A 27515-nucleotide genomic window follows, 5' to 3' on the forward strand; every position below is an offset into this window, starting at 1 on the left:
CGGCCAGCCCCCCCGCCGCGGCGCCTGTCAGGCGGCGGCCCTTCATGGCGCCCCTCACGCCCTGCCTCGACTCCCTGCGTCCGCTCAGGGGGCAGGAGACGGCCCGGGGTGAGGGTAAGCACTCAGCGGCGGACGGACGGGTCCGGCGGAGAGTGTGAAAACTCTGGACCCAGCACCGGCCGGGCCCGCCCCTTTTCGGCCAGAGGAGGCGGGGCCTCGGCGCGGGGGCGGGGCCTATTGCGAGGGGCGTTCTGGCACCGCCCCCCGTGACGCACAGTCCAGCCCACTACAAGGACCGGTTGGAGGGGGTCTGCGGCCGGGTGGTCCGGCCGGGGCTGGGGCTGCTGGGGCAGCCGTTTGGAGGAGAGAAGGATCCGAGGGGACGCGGGCACCGGAGAGGGGAGGAGGGGGCCGTCAAGTGGAGGGTGTGGTGACGGGCTGGGGGCCCAGCGCGCTCCCGGCCTCCGCTGGCGGGCGCGCGCGTGCCTCGTATCCGGGCGCGCGCTCTTTGCCCCCGGACCCAGTCCCAGTCCGCAAGCTGCTTGGATCCTTGCCCATTGCTTATTGGGCGTTTCTGCAGTAACCTCTGATCCGACGGAGCGATTCTTGAGACGCTCACATCCACAGCTCCTTTGGCGACACTGGAGGGAGAAGAGTTCTTGATGTGCTCTGAGGAGAATTTGCTAATTGTTTACCTCCCCAGGTAGTGAAGTCCCCGTGCGAGTTTCACGTCATCGCTTGGTCCTTCAGGGGATGAAGAAATTAGGTAGAAAGGCCCACCCTTGACGGAATGCCCCTTCTGACGCCAAACGTCCATTACGGAATGCCAGGCACTTGGTCTAGGGACTTCTCAAAAAGGTTCACAGAAAGACATTTGTTAAGGATTCGCACTATCCAGTGGCTCCTCAAACTTTTTTTTTGCTGGTTTCGGCCCTTTAACTTTAATGTTCCCCAGGTCCTCTTTCCTTCTTTCCTTCTCCCTTTTTAGAGTTGGTTGAGCCCTCTCATTCATGCCCATAACTTTGACCCCACCGTGTTTCCCATGTGTTGATGACCACCAAGCCCGTCCTTCCCTTGTGCCCCAGTCTGTGGACACATTCAGGTGGAGTTCGTCATGGCTTCGCAGACAGACAGCAACTTGGGCTCCGATGCAAAACAGATAGATTTACTAAGTGTGTGTGTAGTCAAGTCATTAACCTCTGAATCCCAGTGTTTGCTTTTAAATTGTAAAATGAACATCATAGTACAACTTTACTATGTAAAATTGTTGTGAGGATTAAATAAAATACAGCTGACCCTTGAACAACACGGGTCTGAACTGCATGGGTCCACTTATACTCAGATTTTTTTCAATAAACACAGTAGAGTACTGTAAATGTATTTTCCTTATGATTTTCATAATGACATCTTTTTTCTAGCTTTATTATAAAAATATATATGTACACATATATATTACATATACAAAATGTGTGTTAACCAACTAATTATTGCTAAGGTTGCAGTCAACAGTAGGCTATTAGGAGTTAATTTGGGGGGGAAGTCAGAATTTACACAGGGATTTTTGACTGTGTAGGGGTCAGATCCCCACATTTTTCCAGGGTCAGCTGTAATAAAGTAAGATGCTTGGCACTATGCCTGGAATCAGTGTTCAACTATGTGAAGTATCCATAATTAAAAGACCCACAGACCTGCTCTTCCTTTAGAGTTTCTTATCTCGATGAATGACTTTCCACCACTTGCCTGCTCGATAACTGACCAGGACGCTTTGGGTCCTTATTGATCAGGTTCCTGGTTGCTCCTTCATGGCGTTCTCAATCCACGTTGATTTTGCTGAATCAGGAAAAGTACCTCAGTGATATCAGACACATGCTACTTCCTTCACTGCTTCCTTCACCTTTTCCAACTGCTGTGGTTCACATGGTGGAGCAGTTAGCTGAAGTTTTTCTTCTGCTCTAAAAGCTTCCAAAACTACCTTCCCATCACCACCACACTCAACTTGATGTTTCCTTTCCATTTCTACACTATTTGCTACATAATTATCATCACATTTGTCCACTGTGTTGAAACTGTTGTTTGCATCACTGTCTTTGTCTTTAGACTGAATTTCAAGGTGGGCCCATTACTTACCTGAGCACTAAAAATCAGTAAGCACTCTATAAATACTTGTTGAATGAATAAATGATCACAGTTTATAGGAAAACCTATTAAGGCAGGAAAAACCAGACAGGAGGCTAACAATTTTCTGGACAAGAACCCATGGAGGGCTGAACTAATGGTCATGGAGTTAGTAGGATGAGAATAAACTAGAGGAAAACATCTTGGATATTGGAAGAGAGGGAGGAGTCAAAGATAACATCAGGGTTTCTTATTTGATACAGTGGCTTGATAATGGGACCATTAACCAAGAGAAAGAACACAGAAAGTTTCTGGGAAAGATAAAGGGTACAGTCTTGGTACTTGATATTTGAAATGTCTATGATATAATCCAATTGTGGCATTCCAGTAGGTAGTTGAAAATATGGATAAGGAGTGAAAATGGGGCATCTCCTAGAAATGTTAACATTGGTATATAGGCAGCAATTAAAGCCGTGGTTATAGACGAGTGAATGGTGGTGAGTGTATCAAATATTTTCTGTTCTCTTTCAGGTACAAGTAGGATTGCATTTCCTGGCTTCCTTGTAGCTGGGATGAGCCACGTGACACATTCTGCCATGAATTGTGAGCCTAGCATCTAATTGCTGATGCAAGACCTTCCGGAACTCTTTTTCCCTTTGCCATGGCAATCAACAATGTTCCAGAGAGTATATGCACTGTAAGTCTTGGTCTTGGAGACAGGATGATGCAAAAAGAGTCCCATTCACCTCATGATGGGTATTTAAAGTGAGTGAGAAGTAAACACTGGTGGTTTTAGGCAACTGAGATTTCAGGGGTTTGTTACCAGCGCAGATCTTTGTCACTTCTGACTAACGTGAAGAAGAATGAATGAATCTTGAGGACATTAGTGCACTCATTAGACTGTTGTGCGTGCAAGAAGGAGAGACCCAGTGACCACCTTAACTGAAAGGATGAAAACAGGAATGTTTACGTGGATATATGAGTAGTTATTAGGAACCAAGTCACCTCTAGAGAGAAGCTGTTCTCATTTATTTCCCATTGGATCTCCATTTTTCTCTGCCTCTTTGATCTGTCGTTATACTACTGACTACTAATTATCTTCTTATCCTCTAATCCACATCTCAGCGGAGCACAGCCTAGTTGCAAGAGCCCTTATCTCTAAACCACATCGTGGGCTGCCAACCAGTCTATAGTTGGGCTACTCATGTGTCAGGCACATGACCTGACCCAAACAGTGCCACCCCTACACAAAACACCACCCAGCAATCCTGAATGTGGGAACTCGAGTCAGGGCAATGCAAACTGTACCAGGATTCTTGTCCTGCCACAACTTATTTTTCACAGAATTGTGGAAGCATATTTTACTAATGGAAAGTAGGTATACCTTAACTTACAAACACTCTGACCTCCCACCCCAGCCTAAAACCTTTCTGTTGCATTAGTGAACCTCCCCCCACCAACTCCTTGCCTGGTCTACCAAACCCTTTGTGATTTAGCCTCTGCCAACCACTCCTACCTCATCCCCTGCCACCCTCCCTCCAGCCACACTGATCTCCTGTCTCTCCCTGGGATAAGCCAAACTGGTTTCCACTTCAGCATGTTTGTACTCTTCCCCTGCTAATCTCTCTTGTTTAAACACTCATCCCCTAGTGTCTAGAAAGATTATTATTCCTTCCTTCTTATTTATTTTAAGTTCTGTCATCTCAGAGATAGAGTCTACGTTAGAGTCATGGTAGTCCTTTTCTTCATTTGTATCTATGATCTCAAGTTTGTATGGTTATTGCTTACTGCCTTCCCCAAGGAGAATGAAAGCACAATGATAGTGGCTATCTTTTCTGTCTTGCAATCCTCTGTATTCCCTAGAATAGTTGCTGGAACATTAAATATCTTTAAGTGAATAAGGGAGTGGTAGGGAGTGTGCTCATGCCCTGGCTGTTCCCTGTTGGTTGTCCATCTGGATTCATTCTCTCCCCTTCTCTACCTTGCTATGTGTCTCAGGAGGCTGAGCTCTAGAGTTTACATCACCCAGCCTCCTTTATGCTCTGGGTTTCCAGCTAAGTTTGACCAATGAAAGGCACCAGAAGAAGACTGGAGGTTAGTAGGAGTAGGAGATGGTCAGGGCATTTACCTCTTCCCAAACCAGCTTTACTGTGTTTTGGGCAGTGACTGAATTCTTCCATGACCATAGTTCCCCTATCAAGTTTCTAGCTCCATCCTGGCTCTAGTAATGGTTTCCTGTCGCATCACCATCCTCGGAATACTCCCTTGATTAGATTCTCTTTAGTATGGCTTCCTTTGCCCACTGGGACCCAGACTGACAGCTGGAAAGGTCAAAGGCTGATTTGTTCAGTACAACTAACACCTGAGTTCACACAACTCACCCAAGGCTACAGAGAGAGTGACGGAACCAGGTTTTAAATTCAAAGTTCAGGGATTATTAAAGATAAGAAGAAATTGTTATACCAGAAACCCAAGGAAGAGAGAATGTTAAGGAAGGAAAGGTCAGCAGTGCTCAATGTTACAAAGGGGTCAATGTGAAAGAAGGACCCATAAGTGTTCCTTTGATAATCTGTTTTAAAAGTAGCCACTGGGGCATTAGGGAAAGTACTTTTCAATGAAAGGCAAATTGCAGAGGTGTGAGAGTGAATGAAAGGGGAGTAGAGCAGAGTTTAAACAGCTTTTTTGATGATCCTGAACAGAAAGGAAGGAAAAAAGGTAATAAGGGGTGACAGCTAGAAGGTAATGCCGGTGAGGAAGATAGGGAGATTGGGTATGTTGTAGTGTGTTTATAAGTTGAGATAAAGAAGCCTGGGAAGAGAAAAGGTCTGAGAAACAAAAGAAGTGATGAAACTAGGTTCTGAACAAGATGAGGGAGGGATGGAATTAAGATCTGGGGAAAGGATTAGATGGAGGAAGGCAGTGCTGTCTCTGAGGTTTAAAGGAATGATGTAGAAATGAATGCAAAGTTGCCAGTGCTGATTTAGAATTGTAATAGAGTCTGTCATTGGGGGTTTATTTGGAGAAATGCAGATAGTTTTTCTCCCCCCTTTGATAGGTAATGGCATGATTTCCATGAATTTCCCTTATCACAAATAATTTCCCTGATTTATCTTCTCAGCTCTTCAGGTGTCAGTCATACAGTGGGTAGAATTTTCCAGCCTCCTTATTATGAACTTTCCATTGTGTTTTTCGTTTGGATTCCTTATTTTATTAGTATCGGTGAGGAGAGGGAAGAAAGTAGAAGAGGGAATCCATTGTTAATTAATCATATTTGAATGCAAAATAGTAATATGCTATTAAAAACTAATTCAGTGATAAATTACTCTGCAAACACGAAATTATTTTATAATTATGGGTGTCATAATATTTCACAACATTATCTTCACTTAAATTTCAGTACATCCTTAATGATAAATGCATTGCGATATGTGGGTATTGAAATTAATAGTTAAAATTAATTTGCTGAGATTTATTGTTATTCATGCAAAATGTTTCTCATGCACAATTAGGAGTCTTTGCACAATTGTGATGACTTTACCTTTCTGTGTCTCATAGTTACATCTTGGATTGGTATGTTTTGGGGAAGAGTATCAGGTTCTGGGATTGAAATTAGAATCTGGCTTATTTGTGTGTTTTTTAACTTTGTTTATTTTAACTTTGTTTATTGTGAGGGAGACAGAGACAGCATGAGCAGGGGAGGGGTAGTGTGAGAGGGAGAGAGAGCATCCCAAGCAGGCTCCGCACCGCCAGCCCAGAGCCCGATGTGGGACCCGAACCCATCAACCGTAAGATCATGACCTGAGCTGAAACTGAGAGTTGGACGCTTAACCAACTGAGCCACCCAGGCATCCAAATCTGGCTTATTTTGGAATAGACTTCCAGAAGCCTTGAATTCTTCATGAAACTCTGTGCCAAATGAACACACATGCCAAGCATCCTTCAGTGATTCCTCTTGAAGTCAAAGGAAATCCAAGTGTCAGTAATGCATCAAATGGTAGTATCAGAACAGTGCTGTGCTTAAGCTCTCCAGCTAGCAAGGCAAATACTTTGAACACCATTTGGAGCACATCACAGAAGACAGGTGCCTTCTCTTTTCAGTCTTGCTTAAGATACATAATTTAAATGAGTATCTGGACCCTGGCTATTTCAGTGTTAGCAACTAATTCTTTCTGAATGATGTGCATTGAACTTATTTGTTCAACAAGAGGATATTGGGGATATATACTTTGCTACCTGCCTTGAGAATATAAAGATGAACTAAAGACATTTCTTGCCTTTAGGAAGTACAGTCTAATTGTGAAGAAGAGGACATTGACTCAATTACAGAGCATGGGTAATGGGTGCATCAAAGTGATGTCAAGAAGTTTGGATGGCAGGGCAAGGTAGATGATTCCTGACAGCTGGCCACATTTAACATGTGTTCTTCATTCTGGTCCTGGCTTCTATTTAACTAGACACTTGAAAGTGACAGTTTCCTTAATTCCATGAGCAAATTATGAATATAACCAGTCTTTTTTTAAATATGAAATTTATTGTCAAATTGGTTTCCATACAACACCCAGTGCTCATCCCAACAGGTGCCCTACTCAGTGCCCATCACTCACTCACCTCTCCCTCCCACCCCCCATAAACCCTCAGTTTGTTCTCAGTTTTTAGGAGTCTCTTATGTTTTGGCTCCCTCCCTCTCTAACCGTTTTTTTTCCCCTTCCTTTCCCCCATGGTCTTCCGCTAAGTTTCTCAGGATCCACATAGGAGTGAAAACATGGAATCTGTCCTTATCTGTATGACTTATTTCACTTAGCATAACACTCTCCAGTTCCATCCACGTTGCTACAAAGGGCCATATTTCATTCTTTCTCATTGCCATGTAGTATTCCATTGTGTATATAAACCACAACTTCTTTATCCATTCATCAGTTGATGGACATTTAGGCTCTTTCCATAATTTGTCTATTGTTGAAAGTGCTGCTATTAACATTGGGGTACAAGTGCCCCTATACATCAGCATTCCTGTATCCCTTGGGTAAATTCCTAGCAGTGCTACTGCTGGGTCATAGGGTAGGTCTATTTTTAATTTTTTTTTAACGTTTTATTTATTTTTGAGACAGGGAGAGACAGAGCATGAACAGGGGAGGGTCAGAGAGAGGGAGACACAGAATCCGAAACAGGGTCCAGGCTCTGAGATGTCAGCACAGAGCCCGACGCGGGGCTCGAACTCACGGACCATGAGATCATGACCTGAGCCGAAGTCGGCTGCTTAACCGACTGAGCCACCCAGGCGCCCCTATTTTTAATTTTTTTAAGGAACCTCCACACCGTTTCCCAGAGTGGCTGCACCAGTTTGCATTCCCACCAACAGTGCAAGAGGGTTCCTGTTTCTCCACATCCTCGCCAGCATCTATAGTCTCCTAATTTGTTCATTTTGGCCACTCTGACTGGCGCGAGGTGATATCTGAGTGTGGATTTGATTTGTATTTCCCTGATGAGGAGCGACATTGACCATCTTTTTTTGTGCCTGTTGGCCATCTGAATATCTTCTTTAGAGAAGTGTCTATTCATGTCTTCTGCCCAATTCTTCACTGGATTATTTGTTTTTTGGGTGTGGAGTTTGGTGAGCACTTTATAGATTTTGTATACTAGCCCGTTGTCTGATATGTCAATTGCAAATATCTTTTCCCATTCTGTTGGTTGCCTTTTAGTTTTGTTGATTGTTTCCTTTGCTGTGCAGAAGCTTTTTATCTTCATGAGGTCCCAATAGTTTATTTTTGCTTTTAATTCCCTTGCCTTTGGGGATGTGTCAAGTAAGAAATTGCTGCGGCTGAGGTCAGAGAGGTTTTTCCCTGCTTTCTCCTCTAGGGTTTTGATAGTTTCCGGTCTCACATTCAGGTCCTTTATCCATTTTGAGTTTGTTTTTGTGAATGGTGTAAGAAAGTGGTCTAGTTTCATCCCTCTGCATGTTGCTGTCCAGTTCTCCCAGCACCATTTGTTAAAGAGACTGTCTTTTTTCCATTGGATAGTCTTTTCTGCTTTGTCAAAGGTTGGTTGGCCATACATTTGTGGGTCTAGTTCTGGGGTTTCTATTCTATTCCATTGGTCTATGTGTCTGTTTTTGTGCCAATACCATGCTGTCTTGACGATTACAGGTTTGTAGTAGAGGCTAAAGTCTGGGATTGTGATGCCTCCCGCTTTGGTCTTCTTCTTCAAAATTACTTTGGCTATTCAGGGCCTTTTGTGCTTCCATACAAATTTTAGGATTGCTTGTTCTAGCTTCGAGAAGAATGCTGGTGCATTTTTTATTGGGATTGCATTGAATGTGTAGATTGCTTTGGGTAGTATTGACATTTTAACAATATTTATTCTTCCAATCCATGAGCTTGGAATGTTTTTCCATTTCTTTTTATCTTCTTCAATTTCCTTCATAAGTTTCTGTAGTTTTCAGCATATGGATCTTTTATATCTTTGGTTAGGTTGATTCCTAGGTATTTTATGCTTCTTGGTGCAATTGTGAATGGAATCAGTTTCTTTATTTGTCTTTCTGTTGCTTCATTATTAGTGTATAAGAATGCAACTGATTTCTGTACATTGATTTTGTATCCTGCAACTTTGCTGAATTCATGTATCAGTTCTAGCAGACTTTGGGTGGAATCTGTAGGGTTTTCCATGTATAATATCATGTCATCTGCAAAAAGTGAAAGTTTAACTTCATCTTTGCCAATTTTATGCCTTTGATTTCCTTTTGTTGTCTGATTGCTGATGCTAGAACTTCCAACACTTTGTTAAACAACAGCAGAGAGAGTGGACATCCCTGTCATTTTCCTGATCTCAGGGAGAAAGCTCTCAGTTTTTCCCCATTGAGGATGATATTAGCTGTGGGCTTTTCATAAATGGCTTTTATGATCTTTAAGTATGTTCCTTCTATCCCGACTTTCTCGAGGGCTTTTATTAAGAAAGTGTGCTGAATTTTGTCAAAGGCCTTTTCTGCATCGATTGACAGGATCATATGGTTCTTATCTTTTCTTTTATTAATGTGATGTATCACATTGATCGATTTGTGAATGTTGAACCAGCCCTGCATCCCAGGAATGAATCCCACTTGATCCTGGTGAATAATGCTTTTTATATGCTGTTGAATTCGATTTGCTAGTATCTTGTTGAGAATTTTTGCATCCATATTCATCGGGGATATTGGCCTGTAGTTCTCTTTTTTTACTGGGTCTCTGTCTGGTTTAGGAATCAAAGTAATGCTGGCTTCATAGAATGAGTCTGGAAGTTTTCCTTTCCTTCGTATTTTTTGGAATAGCTTGAGAAGGTTAGGCATTATCTCTGCTTTAAATGTCTGGTAGAATTCCCCAGGGAATCCATCTGGTCCTGGACTCTTATTTGTTGGGAGATTTTTGATAACTCATTCAATTTCTTTCCTGGTTATGGGTCTGTTCAAGCTTTCTATTTCTTCCTGTTTGAGTTTTGGAAGTGTGTGGGTGTTTAGGAATTTGTCCATTTCTTCCAGGTTGTCCAGTTTGTTGGCATATAATTTTTCATAGTATTCCCTGATAATTGCTTGTATTTCTGAGGGATTGGTTGTAATAATTCCATTTTCATTCATGATTTTATCTATTTGGGTCATCTCCCTTTTGTTTTTGAGAAGCCTGGCTAGAGGTTTATCAATTTTGTTTATTTTTTCAAAAAACCAACCCTTGGTTTCATTGATCTGCTCTACAGTTTTTTTAGATTCTACTTTTTTTTCTGCTCTGATATTTATTATTTCTCTTCTGCTGGGTTTGGGGTGTCTTTGCTGTTCTGCTTCTAGTTCCTTTAGGTGTGCTGTTAGATTTTGTATTTGGGATTTTTCTTGTTTCTTGAGATAGGCCTGGATTGCAATGTATTTTCCTCTCAGGACTGCCTTCTCTGCATCCCAAAGTGTTTGGATTGTTGTATTTTCATTTTCGTTTGTTTCCATATATTTTTTAATTTCTTCTCTAATTGCCTGGTTGACCCATTCATTCTTTAGTAGGGTGTTCTTTAACCTCCATGCTTTGGAGATTTTCCAGACTTTTTCTTGTGGTTGATATCAAGCTTCATCGCATTTTGGTCTGAAAGTGTGCATAGTATGATCTTAATTCTTGTATACTTATGAAGGGCTGTTTTGTGACCCAGTATGTGATCTATCTTGGAGAAGGTTCCATGTGCCCTAGAGAAGAAAGTATATTATGTTGCTTTGGGATGCAGAGTTCTAAATATGTCTGTCAAGTCCATCTGATCCAGTGTATCATTCAGGGCCCTTGTTTCTTTATTGATCCTGTGTCTAGATGATCTATCCGATTTTGTAAGTGGAGAATTAAAGTCCCCTGCAATTACCACATTCTTATCAATAAGGTTGCTTATGTTTGTGAGTAATTGTTTTATATATTTGGGGGCTCCGGTATTTGGCACATAGACATTTATAATTGTTAGCTCTTCCTGATGGATAGACCCTGTAATTATTATATTATGCCCTTCTTCATCACTTGTTACAGCCTTTAATTTAAAGTCTAGTTTGTCTGATAAAAGTATGGCTACTCCAGCTTTCTTTTGACTTCCAGTATCATGATAGATAGTTCTCCATCCCCTCACTTCCAATCTGAAGGTGTCCTCAGGTCTAAAATGAGTCTCTTGTAGACAGCAAATAGATGGGTCTTGGTTTTTTATCCATGCTGATACCCTATGTCTTTTAGTTGGAACATTTAGTCCATTTACATTCAGTGTTATTATAAAAAGATATGGGTTTAGAGTCATTGTGATGTCTGTAGGTTTCATGCTTGTAGTGATGTCTCTGATACTTTGTCTCACAGGATCCCCCTTAGGATCTATTGTAGGGCTTATTTAGTGGTGATAAATTCCTTCAGTTTTTGTTTGTTTGGGAAGACCTTTACCTCTCCTTCTATTCTAAATGACAGACTTGCTGGATAAAGGATTCTTGGCTGCATATTTTTTCTGTTCATCACATTGAAGATATCCTGCCATTCATTTCTGGCCTGCCAGGTTTCATTAGACAGATCCGTCACGAGTCTTACCGGTCTCCCTTTATATGTTAGAGCATGTTTATCCCTAGCTGCTTTCAGAATTCTCTCTTTATCCTTGCATTTTTCCAGTTTCAGTATGATATGTCATGCAGAAGATCGATTCAAGTTACATCTGAAGGGAGTTCTCTGTGCCTCTTGGATTTCAATGCCTTTTTCCTTCCCCAGTTCAGGGAAGTTCTCAGCTATGATTTCTTCAAGTACACCTTCAGCACCTTTCCCTCTTTCTTCCTCCTCTGGAATCCCAATTATGTGTATATTATTTCGTTTAAATTATGTCACTTAGTTCTCTAAGTCTCCCCTCATACTCCTGGATTTTTTTATCTCTCTTTTTCTCAGCTTCTTCTTTTTCCACAGTTTTATCTTCTAATTCACCTATTCTCTCCTCTGCCTCTTCAATCCGATCTGTGGTCACCTACATTTTATTTTGCAGCTCATTTATAGCAGTTTTTAGCTCCTCCTGTCTGTTTCTTAGTCCCTTAATCTGTAGTAATAGATTCTCTGCTGTCCTCTATACTTTTTTCAAGCCCAGCAATTAATTTTATGACTATTACTATAAATTCATTTTCTGTTACATTGCTTAAATCGTTTTTGATCAGTTCGTTAGCTGTCGCTACTTCCTGGAGTTTCTTTTGAGGAGAATTCCTCCATTTCGTCATTTTGGATAGTCCCTGGGGTGGCGCAGAACTGCAAGGCTCTTCCCCTGTGCTGTCTGAGTAACTTGCATTGGGGCCGCAGTCAGACCTGATGTCTGTCCCCAGCCCACTGCTGGGGCCACAGTCAGACTGGTGTGTACCTTCTCTTCCCCTCTTCTGGGGACAGGACTCACTGTGGAGTGGTGTGGCCTCTGTCTGGGCTGCTTGCACACTGCCAGGCTTGTGGTGCTGCTTTGATGGGATCTGGCGTATTAGCCGGGGTGGATCCGCAAGGTGCACAGGGGCGGGAGGGGCAGGCTCAGCTCGCTTTGCCTTTGGTGGTCTGCTTCAGGAGGGGCCCTGTGGAACCGGGAGGGAGGCAGACCCGTCAGAGGGTTGGATCCGCAGAAGCACAGCATTGAGTGTTTGCGTGGTGCAAGCAAGTTCATGATGGGAACTGGTTCCCTTTGGGATTTTGGTTGGGGGGATGGGCGAGAGAGATGGCGCTTCCCAGCACCTTTGTTCCCTGCCAAGCTGAGCTCTGTCCTCGGGGGCTCAACAACTCTCCCTCCCATTGTCCTTTAGCCCTCCTGCTCTCTCAGCAGAGCTGTTGACTTATAACATTCCAGATGTTAAGTCCTGCTGGCTGTCAGAACACACTCCGGCCGGCCCCTCTGCTTTTGCAAGCCAGACCCGGGGACTCTGCTTTGCCTGGTGGGCTGGCTGCCCCTCCACCTACCTGGCTCCCTCCCGCCAGTCCGTGTATCACGCACTGCCTCTCTGCCCTTCCTACCCTCTTCCATGGGCCTCTCGACTATGCTTGGCTCTGGAGAGTCCATTCTGCTAGTCTTCTGGCGGTTTTCTGGGTAAATTAGGCAGATGTGAGTGGAATCTAAGTGATCAGCAGGACTCGGTGAGCCCAGTGTCCTCCTACGCCACCATCTTCCTCCGACTCCCTCCCAACCAGTCTTCTTCTATAACTTCCTCTGTCCATCACTACAGTTGTGATGGGAAATGCTATATCTTATCCAAACTTGACCTGCCATCATTTTGTTCACGTACCTGTCCATCCTTTATGAAGTACATATCCTCCCAAAGAGTGTATCTCCAACCTCCCTCTCCTCTTATACTGCTCTTCAGTGTATATTTGACTGAGAAGAAGTGAGTCTTGATGGACGTGACAGGTAAAAATTGGTGGAAAAGGGGGGAAGTACCCACTCATATCAGCTGAGTAATTCTTTAGCTAATTACCACTCACAGTAAGAAAATGGAAAATTATAGGCTGATGCTACAGATTTAACTTCTAGTCCAGAATAGTTAGAAGATTTGGTATTTCTAATTTCAAGTATTTTCAATTCTGTGAAAACAGTATATCAAGGTTCAATTAGAAAACTGTGGTTCATTCACGATAGTGGATGAAAATGCCAACCTTTGCAGTTGTTATAAATCTGTTATTATACAAGTAGGTGTGCACCCCAAGGATTGCTCAGTCTAGCCAGTACACTAATTAGCACCATATATATTAGGGAGAAAATGAATATAAAATTTATGTTTAAAGTTTTGTTTACAAAGGAAGAAAAAAAGAAAATGAGAATATCTTACTGACAATGAGCCTTGTTTCCCGGTATAGAAAATATGATCAAAGACTAGTATTGAGTATTTATATGGGCTAAATCTAATATTTTTAGGCCCACCATACACATAATTATATTTTCTAACATTTATCAAATATTTATGGCTTTTCAACTATTGTGTTAAATCAAGCTATATGGAGAAAATTTGATTAGAGAATATTTTTAAAATTTGGATTTGTATCAGGACTATTTGTTTCATTTCTCAAGTATGAGTTCAGGAGGAAAGGCATACTCTGCTCACCTCCAGGCATAAAGTGAACCATCAGGCTGATATTCTTTTGCCTCATCTCTTCATGTCATCCCCTCTCAAATCTATGCTCCCATTTGAAGTGGAAGAAGAGAGCAATCTTCCTTGGAAGAGAAGGATTCATCTTCAGTTAAAAGAAAGGAATTGAAAAAAAAAATGGAGTAGACAGGCTTGCTTGTTAAACCACCAAATAAGGTCTTATTTTAGTAATTACTTATTGACAATGTCTATGATTTCAGTGTTTTAAAGGACACATGAGGGTGAGACTCCACCCTCACAGATCCCTCTTGCAGTGAGAGGCATAAACACCTACAGCGTGGAGTGTTAGGTACAAGGCAGCACAGAGGAAGGATTGGCTAAATCTGGGAATCAGAGAACGTTTTGCAGCAAAGGTGATATTTGAGCTGGGTGTTGAAGGATGAGTATACACTTATTTATATTCTGTTCATTCTAAAAGGATTTAAGGTGCCTTGGAGGAGTTGACCAGATAGTGGAGGAGTAAAATAGCATTTCAGACACAGGCAGTGCCAAAGCATAGAAGTACAAAAGGGCACGATATGCTTGGGAAGCCATGGGAAGATCTGAGGGAAGATGCACAGAGCACACATGTGAGCCTGGGGGAAGTGAGGCAGATAGCAAAACCATTGTGCCAACCTCTGGCAGTGGTTTGCAAACTTGAGCATGCCTCAGAATCCCCTGGAGGCCTTTAAAGGCACAGATCACTGGGTCTCATCCCCAAAGATTTTGATTCTGCAGATTTAGGGTGGGAGAGGGCAAGAATTTGCATTTTCTTAAAACAATTTTTTTAATGTTTATTTACTTTTGAGAGAGAGAGAGAAACAGAGTGCGAGTGGGATAGGGGCAGAGAGAGAGGGAGACGCAGAATCCAAAGCAGGTTCCAGGCTCTGAGCTGTCAGCACAGAGCCTGACACGGGGCTCAAACTCACAAACCGTGAGATGATGAGCTGAGCCAAAGCCGGATGCTTAACTGACTGAGCCACCCAGCACCCCTGCATTTTTTTTTTTTTTACAAATTCCCTGGTGATGTTGACGCAGCTGGTCTTGGGACCACACTTTCAGAACCACTTCTTTCGAGTCTGGATTTTGTCCAGTAGTCAGTTGGGAGTACCTGGAATGTGTGTAGCTTGAGAAAGAAAGAACCAGTTTTGGATTTAGAAAATTTCCTGCCAGCTGTGAGGAGAATTAGAGAGGGAAAACTCTTGGTAGATTATTTCACATGTCCAAGAGTCAAAGTAAATGGGCCTCATCGCATTTATAGAAAGATGAAATACTCTTGAGAAGATCTAGAGATGTAGTCAAGATTCCTTGGAATGATGGGGCACCCGGGTGGCTTAGTCAGTTAAGCATCCAACTTCAGCTCAGGTCATGATCTCATGGTACATAGTTCAAGTCCCATGTCGGGCTCCGCACTGACAATGCAGACCTGCTTGGGATTCTCTCTCTGTCCCTCCTCCTCTCTCTCTGTCTTCCTCTCTCTCTCTCTTTCTCTCTCTCTCAAAATAAACTTAAAAAAATTACTTGGTGTGATTGAATATGTGGAATGAGAGAAAAGGAAGAATCTCAGAATGTTAAAATCATGTTCCATAATGTAAATCAAATGCTATAATATTTATGTATTCAAAGAATCCCATGCTACCAAAATCTCTAAAATGAGGCCGAAGAAATCGCAAAAAACTTCAGATGACTTTCTTGCCAGTGCGATGTGTGATGCCTTTATAGCTAAGGAGAGAGATGGCTTGGCCATGGTCATTCAGCAGCCCCTCAAAATGTGTGACGTGAAGCCCACTCTGATACGGTCAGTCCTTTCTAAGGCAGCACTCTCTAGGGGTGCTGTTTACTCACTGTGCCCACCCTCAACATCAGAACTTTGGCTGCAAGTATCAGGTGTCATCTTTCCCGCCTCAATATACTCTCAATAACTGTAGGAGTTTCCCCCACTACATAGGACTTTGTAGATAAAATATGAAGGATAAATTGCAAGCGGCTGAAACCACAAAATAGAACAAGAAGTATATATGAGAAACTTGATCCTAAATTGAACCCATAATAACATTCAGTGAAGTTTTGATCTTAGCTTCAAGTTTCTCTTAGCCAAGTGTGCCTACAGAACCTCCTCTGTTCTGTTCTCTCTTTGTTGTTCTTAAGATGCCAGGTTCTGTTGACTCTTTTCTTGTGTTTTGTGCCATTCTTTCCTTTTGCAGGGCTGTTGATATGGTCGCTTCCTTGTACATGCCCTTTTTTTAATCTTTTTGCAATCTTTGAATTTTTCCATCAGTATAGTCTCTGCCAATGGGATTTCTAAAGGAAGCTGCTGTGTTCAGTTCTCATTGCTAAATACTTACAACCCATTAGCTGCTCTTTGTTTTTGTAGCCCATGAACCCTCTGTGTGCTGCCCCTTGGTAGTAATGAGGTGGAGGGGGGTGGGAGGTAGGTATGGAGTGGGGTGCCAGTCAGGTGTTATATTTTGCCCCTTTTGACTAGCTTCACTTTCAGATTGGGTGTAAACTGAAAACACATCTCTCCTTTGGACGGAAATGTTACCCTTTCTTTAACAACATTAAACATAATCTTTGGCTGTAGCCTCTCAGGAACTTTTCTGATTCACTATTTTATGCTCACAAATTATGTGGGACACAAAAAAGCTTCATAATACATTTGGCCATTGTTGAGGTTAGAAGGGTTTGTATGTTACTCTTTCTCCTCCCCACCTAAATTCTGTACTGATTGAGAGAGACACATGAGTCAGGAAAAGGAAGGTCAAAATTTTAACTCTATTACTGATAGGGTTGATGAGGAATGTGTCTTTGGAGGAAAGACAATGACAACCTACTGACACCTAGTCCTTTGAACAGCTCGACAGAGAGGAAGTCTGAATCCTTAGTGCAGACACATTAACCCAAGCCATTGGCTGTCCCCCTCCTCCCAGGTAATTCCTTCCACCACCATGTTGAAGAATAAAGGGGTGGAGGGTGAAAAGTCCAGATAAACACTCTTTTGTGGAGACCAGGCAATGAATTATTCAAGACAGATATGTTTTCTAATGATGTTTTAACAGTAGTTCTAAGAAAATAACAATGACTGACCATAACAGTGTCTAACAACTGACTTCTGAATGGTGGAAAATTAATTTCTTCCTTTAAGTTAATGTCAAACACAGTAGGAATTTTTAAAAATCAGGAAAGTTAAAGTTTATTCCCCAGTCTATGAACGAACATGATGAACGTTGTAATTAGATGCAAACTTGTGATAATTCCACTAATGATCTATTCAATTTAGAAACATATGATTCAGAGAGTTGAATTTTTTTTTTAAGTTGTCACATGCTGTTAGTTATCCCCGCCTTTCCTCCACCACATTCCTCCACCTTCCAATAGTGGTAAAGTTATATCCGGCTACACAGCCACCCCATGAAAGAAACCCTTACCCAGTCTTTCTTACAGTGAGAGGTAACCAGGTAAATATATTCTCAGCAATAGAATGGCAGAGCATAAGTGATACCTGCAATTCCAACCTCATTTGCTTAAAGGAAATGCCTTGCTCTCCACTTTCTTTCCTCTTCTTGGGCTGAGATACTGAGATGATAGAGACCAGTGGCATCAGGGACCCTTAATAAACTAATGGACCAGAGCCTTTCTACCAGCTTAGACTGGCTGGACTTTAAGATGAGAGAGAAACACACTTCTGTCTTTTTTAGGCCACTGTGTTTTTTGAGTCTCTTTTTAATGTCAACCTAACATTTGTAGCAACTAGACAAATATTTACGCCTATTTTTAAAAGTGTTAAAATATTCAATAGGAAGAAATCTGTACAATGAACTATTATAGTGGGTTGAACGTGAGCTTACTTGGAAAAAGAAGAATTATGTTAAGGATCTCGAGGTGAGATCATCCTGCATTAATTGAGTGAACCCTAAAGCAAATGACACATGTCCTTATAAGGGACAGAAGAAGAACATAGAGGATAGGGAGGCCATGTGAAGATAGGGAGGGATTCAAGGAATGCATCTACAAGCCAAAGAAATTCCAGAGCTTCCACAAGCTGGAAAAGGCAAAGGAGAATTCTCCACCTTCAGAGGGATCACGACCCAGCCTGTACCTTGAATTCAGACTTCTGGTATCCAAAACTGTGAAAGAGTAAATTTATGTTGTTTTTAAGCCACCCAGTTTGTGGTGATTTGTTACAGCAGCCCTAGCTATCTAATAAAATTTGATAATGATTTTTAAGAAAATAATTCATAAATCCAACACCCAAAGGAGAGCATTTTGGTGTATTTCCTACCACAGCTATCTAATAACATTTGATAATGAAGTTGGAGAAATTCAAAAATCCTTTTTTGTTTTGTTATGCAATACCAAAAGGAGCATAGAGCACTAATATGAAAGTGGTTCATTCATTCCTTTGTAAGACACCTTCTTATTGCCTGAGGTATATCAGCCACTGAAAGGTACAGAGTATATAAAGATCAGAGAGACATGGTCCCAACCTTTAAGATGTTCATAGTCCTTGGAAAGGAGATATGTATGTGGACAACACTGTTTAATTTGTTTAAAAAAAAAAAACTAAAAGGAAAGAAACTTTTTGTCACAATTATAGACTACTCGGCAACGAGAAAACCAACCACGGAGTTTTGGGGCAAATATGTTTGACCAACTAAGAAAGTCAGATATTCAGTTTGTTCCACAGCAATCATTCTGTCGGGGGAATATGACAAAAACTGTATTAATAATGGTCCTTGTATTTGTAAAGCTTTTACTTTATGAGTTGGGATTATTATGGATTTGGATTCCTGTTTTTTGTATCTTTATTAACTTAAAAGTAAGTTTATGAAATACCATTCTGTTCTAACTAGTGAACGTCTCCAATTTAGAGTAAGTTTTAAAAATCTATTTCAGGGTGCCTGGGTGGGTCAGTCGGTTATGCATCTGACTCTTGATATCACCTCAGGATGCAATTTCGTGGTCATGAGATTGAGCCCCATCGTTGGACTCCAGCTCCGTGCTGGAGCATGGAGTCCGCTTGGGATTCCCTCTCTCCCTCCCTCTCTGCCCGTCACCCAACCAGTAAATAAATAAATAGATACATAAATAAGTGAACTTTAAAAAAATCTACTGAATGCAGAGAATTTTTCTAGAGTAAAGAGAATTGTTCATAATTCCTTCTCACATCCCCAGTTTATGAAATTCACTTTTTATATCTGGCAACCCCATAAATCGGGATCTATTTCAAAATTATGTTCAAAACAACAAAAATTGCCCTTATGATCACGTAGAAAGAATGCATTGAGTATTATTTCTTGAACTGAATTTAGACTTTGGTATGAACAATGCAAGGTTCTCCCCTGTGTAAGTAAACTATTAAACAATGTGGAATCTATTGTCTAAGTTACCTCTAAATTTTATTATGGAACCAAAGATCCTTACTAGATTCTTTTTTTTATTATTGTTTATTACTTTTGAGAGAGAGAGAGAGACAGAGACAGAGACAGCAAGCAGGGAAGGGGCAGAGAGAGAGGGAGACATAGAATCTGAAGCAGGCTCCGGGCTCTGAGCTCTCAGGACAGAGTCCGACGTGGGGCTCGAACTCACCGTGAGATCATGACCTGAGCTGTAGTCAGCCGCCCAACCGACTGAGCCACCCAGGCGTCCCCCTTATTAGATTCTTTTATTGGGAAGGACATCTTCCTTAATAACTCCCACTGTCTTCAACGTGATGTAGGTAATGTGAAAATCTGATTCTACCCTCTCTCCTAGTAATGTTTCATATCATTTTTTTTTATTTTTTATTTTTTATTTTTATAAGTTTATTTTTGAGAGAGAGAGAGAGGGCACAGGTGGGGGAGAGGCAGAGAGCAAGAGAGAGAGAGAGAGAGAGAGAGAGAGGGAGAGAGAGAGAGAGAGAAAATCCCAAGCAGGCTCTTCACTATCAGTGCAGAGCCAGACATGGGACTCAAACTCATGAACTATGAGACCATGACCTGAGCAGAAACCAAGAGTTGGAGGCTTAATCGACTGAACCACTTAGGCGCCCCTCATTTTTTATTTTGACTCACTTCCTATTTTTCACTCAGTGCCTAACTTGTGTGATATCTGCTTTTATAGTAGGCAGACTTATCTTGGACACACAAAATGTATATTTACTGTGTAGCAAGCATATACTGAAAATAAGTATGCATAAAAGTACTGGAAGGAAATACACCAAAATGCTCTCCTTTGGGTATTGGATTTACAAATAATTTTTTTTAAAAAATCTCCTCCGTGATTTCTGTCTTAACCTTCTATAATAAAAATTTAATTGATTTTGATGTTTGTTTATTTGCAATTTAAGGTATCAACTTCCATTCTCCAAATGGTATCCATTCTACAAATGGAAATAGGAGGATGCAGTGTGGTCTCTGTCGCTCATGCTCAGTGAACACAGCTGAGTCCAAAGTTGTCTTTCCGGGATTAGATGGCGAAGCTGGAGTATCCCTTGTGAGGAATTCCTACTAAGGAATCTCTGCCTAGGCGGCTTGCGGGGCAAGAGTAGGTGCTGAGTTGCTCTCCTCACCAGTGCACGAGGCATGCAGGTAAAAGTAAACAACAGTTTACTCAGTCCAAATTCATTTTAAGTAAAATATTTACGATATTGAGAAACTATAGTCCCAACAGAAAACAAAAAACAAAAACAAACGGCATCACTGACGTACTCAAATTTAGCTTAAGTTCTGAAAAAGGTAACGAAATGACATTTTCATTTAAATACCTAGGTATTTGCTATAATCTTAGAATGCCATATGGTGGTTACTAGTTTATTAGGTAGAAACATCGAGGATATTTATATATATTTGTAGGTGCATAGCATTTTAATGAATTGTCTTTTTTTTTTTTACTACTAAAATTCTGTATACAGCTCATCTCAGTACTATTGGTTTTGATAATATAATGTTTGATAAACTGATATAACCTTTGGGAAAGGGTAACATGAGATGCCTTGTTCTTTTAAAGAAATTTTTTTTAATGTTTATTTTTGAGAGAGAGAGAGAGACAAAGCATGAGAGAGAGACACACACAGAATCTGAAGTAGGCTTTAGGCCCTGAGATGTCAGCACAGAGCCCAGTGTGGGGCTTGAACCCACGAACCGTGAGACCATGACCTGAGCCAAAGTTGAACACTTAACTGACTGAACCACCCAGGCGCCCCAGGAGATCCCTTGTTCTATGAAATTAAAGCAGCCAGAAGCATCTTGGTATTTTAAACACCTACTCAGGTAACAGCCAACAACAAAATCAGTTTTGTGCTGATGTTGCTGTTTCTTCGCTCTGAGTAAGATTGTTGTTTGACTCAAAGCCATTTTGCTTCTTGGAGTGAATCTTCTTTCATATTTTTCATCCAGGTTTTCATATGGATGTTTTCAAATAAAATATATAAGTAGAAAAATATGAAACCAGCCAGGGGTTCAGTTTCAACCTCAAAACACAAAAGAGAAAAAATCAAACGTGGCAAAGAATAAAGTTGTCCTGTGTTTTTAAGACTTAAAGCATTCACTTATAAAAACACTCATATTCTCAGACAAACAGAAAAATATTGCCCCTAGTGAAACAGTGTTTGCTATTATATGAAATATAGTCAAGTGAAACGAGAAATAAGGGCAAGCATAGACAGATACTAAAGAGAAACTTCATTGTGTAAATGTCCTCAGAAATGAACTTGGAAAAACATACCTCCCTGGGTATAAATATTTCAGCTGAGTTTATGCAAAGGTGTAATCTATTGAAGTCAGCAGAAATCATGCCTTCATACAGTTCTGGCTAGAATATGGTTTTTTAATGATCACTAACATCTCATAGAAAGGTCTATATAAATTTTTTGTCTTAATTACTTGAAGTAGGAGCTCCTGTTTCCATGGTGAGCTTTTCCATGAATTAATATTTTGAAATACCCATTTCCTAAAAACGAGGGGATGATCATTATTTCAGTTGTAAACAATTAGTTGCATTATTTTCTTTTGCAAACCTGCCTTGCAAATATTGTTTGAGCATGTTAGCATAATACCAGCTAACCTCATGTTATGTTTTAGTAATGTCTGTGTAGATATTTCATTTATGGGAGATATTTCATCTGTCCATCATGGGTCAACCTATTGGTAAACTGTGCTTATTTGAAATCTTCTGTTTAAAAAAAATTGTTTTTAAATTTTAATTTAGAGAGAGAGAGTGCATGCAGGGGAGAGGGGCATGGGGTGGGGAGGGGGTGAGAGAGAGAGAGAGAGAGAGAGAGAGAGAGAGAGAGAGAGAGAGAGTGTCATGCAGGCTCCATGCTCAGTGATGAGCCTGACAGGAAGCTAGATCATGACCCTGGGATCATGACCTGAGCCAAAATCAAGAGTAGGCCACTCAACCAATGGAGCCACCCAGGTGCCTCTGAAGTCTTCTGTTTTTAGCCTAATGATTTATCTAACTGACTTTTGGAGTCTGTAAAAGAACAAAAATGGTTTGGGATTAAACACAGTCCATATCATCACAAAGAGAGAAAATGCGTTATAAAGAATAAACTAAAGCAGTTTTAGCACATCAGCTTGATGAAGGCCATCTGCTTTTGTTGCCTGCATAAATTGCCTTCTTTAACTTACTTATCTGCAGATGCTGCCACGGAGTCTCAGCTCTATGCAAGACCAGCCCTGATCATGCCTTAAAACAGTTTGAATCAAGCTGGCATTTTCCCCCGCAAAAGTTCAGCAAGCATTAGAATATACCAGTCAGAACACAGAAGAGAAATACAACCTGGAGACGCAAAATTCAGAAGGCACCAGCATTTTAATGGTTAGTAAAGCCATGGCAATGGGTGGGATCATCTAGCAAAGGGAGTAGAAAAATCTTTATCAGCTGTCTACAATTCATGTGCTTTCTAAATAAACACAACGCCTTTACATCATAACTGAGAATCCTAGCAATATCCACATTATTCCAGCTTTAGTTTTTGTGGTCTGTATTATGAAACTAATATTTTTGCTTCTTTTTCAAAACACTGTAAAATTTGGGGCACCTGGGTGGCTCAGTCGGTTAAGTGTCCGACTTCAGCTCAGGTCACGATGTCGCAGTCTGTGAGTTCGAGCCCCGCGTCGGGCTCTGTGCTGACAGATCATAGCCTGGAGCCTGCTTCGGATTCTGTGTCTCCCTCTCTCTCTCTGCCCCTCCCGTGCTCATGCTCTGTCTCTCTCTCTGTCTCAAAAATAAATAAAAACATTACAAAAAATTTTTTTTAAAAAAACCACTGTGAAATTTAATACGCATTTCCAGATTACATGTGCAAACTCCCTGATGAATAAGGAGAGCAGCTAGGAACTCAACTAAGGGAATAGCCATGGCTCCTGTCCACCTCCCAGGCTTTCTAGAAACAGCAGATGAAACCATCTGGGCAGATATCTTTGATACTCAGTATACAAAAGTCAGAATTTACAGGATGCTCTTGCAAGCAGCAGGTAATATCCGTTTCTAAACATACGTGCAATGAGAAGTCTTGAGCATTGGTTTTTGGAAACCGGTGTGGTGATTGGTAGTTCCGTTCATCACCCAATTTCAATGTGGCCGCAGTGTGACTCACAGTAGACCTGATTTTATTACCGGTATTCAAATAATTTGTGTTTCTCTTAACATTTGATAGCTCTCAAATTCGAAACCCCAGAAAACAGATGAACAGGTGTGTGTACTAGCATGGGCACCCTTTGTTCAGTGTGGGCGGTCTTGGGTTCACCCTCAAGATTTGTTGAACTCCATGGTCTGGTTTGTAAATGTTTTATTGGTCTGTATACCCTCTTATCAGGGCCTTTACTGACACCAACACCAGTAAACTGTATTCTGCAAACAAAAATAGCATTTTTACTTCTAATCAGTTTTTCCTGCTTACGTTGTTTAGAAATTCGAGTGAGTCAGGGTACTATTTAATGATGTTTTGCCGGACAGTACCAAGGATGTCCCTGAAATTGCCTCAAGTAATTATATCCTCCCCAAGACTTCTGAGAGGTATATTCTCATAAAGCAAAATCAAGGGCAAAAATAACCAAACAACAACAGTGAAAAATTTTATTAGTTGGGAATTTGGCTTCAAGCCACAGTACAAAGCTCTAGTAAACTGGGCCGAACACATGAAAGGCTTCTTTTTCTTAAGCTTGTTTGGCCTAAATAGCCTCAGGCGAAAGCAGGCTCCTAGGATTGCTCTCTCTTCCTTTCAAGCTTCAAAGGCAGCCAGCCCTGAGACTTCAGTGAGCATTAATGGAAATGGAGCGAAAGCCAAAGAGGACCCTGTTAGCTCCCCTGTGTGTTGCTGAAGTAAACTTTGTTGGGCCCCAAACTTAGGGAGAGGATAACCTTTCTGTGCCCCCCCCCCCCCCCCCCACCAATCCTGCCAGCAACAGAGAGGCTTGCAGTAACCTATAGCCTCTTGGAAAACTGTGCCCTTGAAAAAAGCAGCTTAATTAGTATTCTATGATCTGCCAGTGCAATCAACCCTCCTCCCTCCTCTATCCTTAAAGTGGGATAAAGAATGTGAATGTGGAATGGTGTTTTATGCCTAAGGAACAACAAAACTATTTCAAGTAATTGAGTACATTTCTTAAAAGAAAGCAACGTCTTGTTGCCTTCTTGTCTTCTGTTAGAGCTTTGATAAAAAGAGGCTCTTTTGGGACCCCCCAAGTCTGTGAAAAATAAATCAGCCATCTTCTGATTCCTTGGGGACCAGTGGAAAAGTGTAAGCATACACACACGCACATTCTTTACAATAAGTCTCTGGCATTAACCCAGAGCCCTAGTGAGCAAGGCTGAGTCATAGATTTCTACAAGGACTCCTTTTGTGCTGTTGGCCTAAAGCCTAGATAAAAAGAAAGCAAAGAAGTCTCTTTGACTTCTCTGGCCTAGGCCTACACTCGCATTTTTGCTTTAAGAGTCGCTACTTTGTTAATAGTAAGAAGGGAGGAAAGAAAAGTTTAATTATAAGAGCACCGAGGGTAAAAGAATCTTTTTCTCTTAAACTTAGAGATGATCTTACCTGAGTTACCAAGTCCTAGGCCATTCAACACCGGGGAGGGTATATGTGTTGGGGGGCATTTTAAGAAAAAATCAGGTGAAAGGACACACTGTTTGAGGCAGAGCAGTGAAATTGAGATTCTCACAGAACCCTGAAGATGCCAAAGTCAGAGCTATTTACTTATCTTCAAATCTCTCTGAAGTCTTCTGCTACTGGCTGACTGGCTTTACTTCTTCATTATAACTTCCCTCAGCTTCTCCTCTTGAGACGCTCGTCAAGTTTTGTTGTTCTTTCACAGCCATCTTTTCTTAGATTGGAAGCTTCCTAAGGGCTGAGACATGTTTGTCTTATTCTCTAGCACTTAGTGGGCACTGAGTAGACTTTTTTTTCCCTATTGAATAACATTTACATTGTGCCCTTGACTATAACTTTTATTTAGAGCAGCATTGAGAAGGGTATTTCAGGTGAGTGTTTCTTCACCTCCTCCAAAGAGTAGTGTTTAGCCAACATTAACTCAAGAGATATTATCATGTGCATAAATGATGAGGTTGGGGAAATTAAATCTCATACGTATATGTTTTGTTCATTGCTGACCCCTCAGACTGGGATTTATGTGTCCTTAACCCCATGGCCATCCTCCTTTCATAGACCTCTAATAATTTCTTCGTAAAAATTTGCATTTCAACTGGACTGTAAACTCCAGGAGTTGCAAGAGACTACTCTGCTTTGCTCACTACTGAATTCCTAGCACCCATCACCTGGCCTAGCCTGTATTTAATAAGCATCTGTTAAATGAATGGATAAAACATTCAGGAATTTTTTTCCAGACACTGATCATTAACTGTAAAGCTACTTTACCCACTGGTTCGCCTCCATGTTTGTAGTCACAGACCATTAGAAGACTAACGTGTATGCTATCTATTGGAGTGACTATAGCCATTGATGTTCAAGATGATTTTAGGCTTATGCTTCAGCGGTTCTTATATTTCATTAGAAAGACAAAGGAAAAAGAAATATCACTATAGCTGAAATACATTGTAAAAGATATCTGAAACTCAGCTCTAAAACACACACCTCTAACTTGTGACATAAAGTAGCATGCAGATCTGTACCCAATCTGGCAGTATAATAGCTTTTACTGCATAAAAGTTTGTATATATGTTAATGATGGTAGAACCCATTTTTGAATTTACATGTGGTCCACAAGTAACTCTTGGTTCAAAGTGGTGTTTCTATTTCAGATAATTTTCATGAAGTCCACTTACTTAAGGTACCTTATATAAAGCACTTTTTAGTGTTTAAGTATAGATACCAAAATGACTATTCATTTCTTGAGTTACTGAATTTCCAGCAAATTATACCTTATGTATAATCAAGAAGTAGAACTTAAAAAGTCCATTTCTGTTTCTGCCTCATACATATTATTCTATTTCTTTAAGGAGGAAAATGAAGAGAGTAGGAGACAGTGATAATATCTTATTAATACACTATGTGCTTTTAAAAAATATACTTACCGTATTTCATATTAAGTACCTCTTAATGAACATTGTCAAAATAATAAAGACCTAAGAAGTCAAAGCAATCTAGACAGACTCGTTCTGAGAAAAAGTTGTTCATGAAACATAATATTTAGTCCAGGAAAACTCAAGTTTATTCAATAAACATCTAAATGTAATTTATTTCCATAAGGAACAGCTGTATGGAGGAGGGATAAAAACAGGAGAGAGGAAAAAGGAAAATACAAACCAAAAAATAATAAATTTCACACAGAAATGAAGGAACAGAGGGTGAACACCTGAGAGGAGTAAAGTACTGTTGTGACACCTTGCCAGTCACTTGGGCTGTAAAATTCAGCATGTGGCACAATTTCCCATGCCTTTTGAAGTACTAATTACATGATTAAGTACTCTTAACCTTGACCCTGGAAGCTCCAGGAGCTTTCATTCATTATTCATTAATGGGGTTTAAGACTGTTCTACTCTGGAGATACAAAGACCGTGCCTTCCAGGAATATGCAGTTGATTAGAGGAGACAGAAAGGTAATGAGGGGATGCTAATCTGATTTAATATGTACTATAATACTGGAAATGCTATTTTCTTGTGTGTGGCAAAAGCATACTAGGAAAATGCTCCAAAAACTCTGTCAGGTTTTTTATATGTCAGATCCTAAAATGGCATTTCAGGACTTTTTTTTTTTTTTTTTAAACTGGTGTTGGTTGCACTTAAAATATGTATCCTATAGCAATGATACTTAAAATTATTTTATAGCCTCCTATATAATAAAATTAATACAGTTTTAGTCAGATTTTGTTTCAAGTCACTGTAACATTTTTATCTTCTCCCAGAACTAACACAGGACCAGCCTTCTTCACACCTCACATCACAGAGTAAGTGGAGAAGAAAACAGAAACAATGAATTTAGCATTTATTATCTTGCTTTAGAATAGAATTATGGTGGGGCGTTTGGCTGGCTCAGTCGGTGGAGTATGCGACTCTTGGTCTCAGAGTCATGAGTTTAAGCCCTGAATAGAGCTTACGTACAAAGTAAAAAATAGGGGAGCTTGTATGGCCCAGTTGGTTAAGTGTCTGACTCTTGGTTTTTGGCTTCAGTCATGATCTCGAGGCTCAGGTCATGATCTCACAGTCATGAGATGGAGCCCCAAGTCAGGCTCAGCATAGAGTGTGGAACCTGCTTGGGAATCTTTCTCTCTGCCCTTCCCCTCCTCATGGTCATGTGCTCTCTCTCTAAAAATAAACTTAAAAAAAATAGAATAGAGTTATGGTTAAAATATGTTTAAATGATAACTC

The 27515-nt window shown here is 40.8% G+C and overlaps 2 long non-coding RNA genes across 2 annotated transcripts in view; both read left to right on the forward strand.

The window, feature by feature from the left end:
- Positions 1–6: 6 nt before the first annotated feature.
- The window catches only part of LOC122495578, a 120441-nt gene continuing 92932 nt past the window's right edge, over positions 7–27515 (forward strand). Inside the window, exons 1-2 of the long non-coding RNA XR_006300497.1 lie at positions 7–114; positions 2647–2812. This is a non-coding gene — a long non-coding RNA (uncharacterized LOC122495578). The remainder of the gene's footprint in view (positions 115–2646; positions 2813–27515) is intronic.
- Positions 20026–27261, forward strand: LOC122495579. Its single transcript, XR_006300498.1, has 3 exons — positions 20026–20274; positions 22328–22507; positions 27053–27261. It is a non-coding gene; the product is annotated as an uncharacterized LOC122495579 (long non-coding RNA).

Source organism: Prionailurus bengalensis, chromosome F2, assembly GCF_016509475.1.
Source record: "Prionailurus bengalensis isolate Pbe53 chromosome F2, Fcat_Pben_1.1_paternal_pri, whole genome shotgun sequence".
In the NCBI taxonomy this organism is placed as follows: domain Eukaryota; kingdom Metazoa; phylum Chordata; class Mammalia; order Carnivora; family Felidae; genus Prionailurus; species Prionailurus bengalensis.